Here is a 2902-nt window from a genome sequence, read left to right on the forward strand (position 1 = left end):
GGATAGCCGCTAAGGCAATGAAGGGGTTAAGGCATAATAAACAATTAATACATTCAATACATATTTTTCACGTCTGTGTTAAAACTCCCTGCCTTCTCTCTAATCTATGTAAAACCCCCTCCCCCTATTCTCGCTTTTAAAACGCCCTGCCTTCTCTCTAATCTATGTAAAAAACCCTCCCCCTATCCCCCTATTGTGTGTGTGCGTTAAGTTTCCCTGCAAGCTATGTAAAAAAAACCTCCCCCTATTGTGTGTGTGTGTGTGTTAAATCTGCCTGATACTGATACTTACAAGTCTTGAAGTACCTACCCACTCCCACTGGTTTCTCCAGGGTCTATAATAATATTATTCTATATATTGGATGGAATAGCTGTGAGTTGGAGCACCCCAATTCTTCTACCTGTTAAATCTGCCTGGCCTGTGTTTCTGAGTGCTGAGTGCTCTGCGTTAAAGGCCCCGATCACGTGATCGCGGCCTGTAAACCAAGCAGAGCAGAGGGATACCGGCACCCCCTAAAGGGGCCTGTATCTCGGGGGGCACGGGGGCCCCAGACCTGAAACCTGTGCGCTTCAGCTCCGGAGACCCCCTGCACATCTACACTATCAATAAAAATGTATTTCAAATGTATTTATTGTCATTTATTTATTTATTTAGATTTATTTATTAATTGTGCTGCTGAAGCAAGTCGTAAACTCACACCAAGGGCCAAACACCCCCCTCATCCCCAATAAAAAAAAATTCACGCACAGCAGCCCCACAATTAATAAATAAATCTAAATAAATAAATAAATACATGAAGAGAAATAAATATATACTGTACAGTATATACTTTGTATATATATATATATATATATACACTGTATATATATATATATATATATATATATATATATATACACTGTATATATATATATATATATATATATATATATATATATATATATATATATATATATATATATACAGTATACATATATATATATATATATATATATATACACACATATATATACACATATATATACATACATATGTGAGTGAAAAGAGAAAAAAGTTACCCGTACAGTATGGGAGCACTCAGGTATGCAATTGATATATTTGTTTATTTATTTGACACAGTGCAAAAAGGGATGAATAAACAGTACATGATTTAAAAACACTTAAAAAAGAGGCATGGACCCCTGTCATGGGTGTTACCCTTAAACACTAATGAACAGCACTAGGGAACGACACACACTGTCAACCCTAAACATGAAAAGGATAGTGACTCAAAAAACACTAGGGAGAATCAAAGTGAATCACAATAGGTTACTGGGTTCAAAGGCACCTATACAACGCTAAGGATAATGCACACTACACACCAAAAGGTAGACTTGTCAAAGTATAAATGACAGTCTCAAAGCATCACACATCTGCATTAGCATACAGTAATATAACCAATGCCTACAGCACAAATCATGTGTAGGAAAGGTGGTAAGGTGGAATGAAATCCCTAGATGTGTAGAGCAATGAAGTTAATGAATAGCATACAGTATATAGGAAAATACCTAATGAACGCCTATTGAATAACCTACAGTAGTGTTTGTTATCAGTGTCCCTAGTGAAAAAATAAATGAAAGGTCACAGTCCAGAAAAATAGTTTGCATAAGTGCTGGGTAGCATAGTTATATACATGTATATACATAATATATATATATATATATATATATATATATATATATATATATATATATATATATATATATATATATATATATATATATATATATATATATATATATATATATATATATATATACACAGTATACAGTATATATACACACATGATGAACCAATAGTACAAATACATGTAGAATGGTTATCAAAAGCATACTGTCCTACAGATAACGCTTCTCTATACAGACAATAATAATAATCCATTTAATAACCCTAACTTATTTTACAATATAAAACATAACATTACAATCCACACAGTACATTGCATTTACATTGTATACTGTAAATGATGCATAGCATTAAATCTATGCACCATATACAGTACTGTACATTCTGCAAATGAATGTTAACAATATAATTGCAAGCTACTCTACCAGTAAATACAAACACTTCCAAACAAGTCAACTACAGTATTTTAACCAATCAAGTAAACCAAAATCAATATATACTGTAAGTACCAACCAGAAAAGACAATTTAAAACCAAACTAACCCTTACAATACCAAGGATTACATCTATCTAATTGTAAAAAACCTTATACATTATACACAGCATTGTTTAAAGCCCCCTCCCCCCTAATGTTTCTGTTAAGCAGATTACACTGAAGGGAGAGAGATATAAAGGCCTAAAGCCCCTTCCCCCCTAATGTTTGTGTTAAACAGATTACAATGAAGGGAGAGAGAGATAAAGGCCTAAAGCCCCTTCCCCCCTAATGTTTCTGTTAAACAGATAACAATGAAGGGAGAGAGATATAAAGGCCTAAAGCCTTACCTGCATTGGTAAACCCTCCCTGCATTGGTAAATCCTCCCTGCATTGATGTCGTGCAGTGTATGTAAATGTGGGGAGGGGGGGGCCCAATGTGCATAATGTACTGTGAGGTCTAACCACCCTCACCCCCTACCCACATACTGTACCCTTACCCCCCCCCCATCCTGGCCATGGCCCCTCACGCACAGCAGCTCCACAATTAATAAATAAATCTAAATAAATACATGAAGAGAAATATATACTTTATATATAAATGTGAGTTTATAAATAAAATAAAGAATATTATTTCTAGGGGCCCTAGAACAGAAGTTCCCACGCCAATTGCGCGCTCATTGCTCTTTTTTTGCTCTTTTTTTACAATGTTGCTGGTCTTGCGGCTTTGCAGTCTGCAAGCAAAAAGCGCAAAGTGTATGAAGTC

Source organism: Ascaphus truei, unplaced genomic scaffold, assembly GCF_040206685.1.
Source record: "Ascaphus truei isolate aAscTru1 unplaced genomic scaffold, aAscTru1.hap1 HAP1_SCAFFOLD_981, whole genome shotgun sequence".
In the NCBI taxonomy this organism is placed as follows: Eukaryota; Metazoa; Chordata; class Amphibia; order Anura; family Ascaphidae; genus Ascaphus; species Ascaphus truei.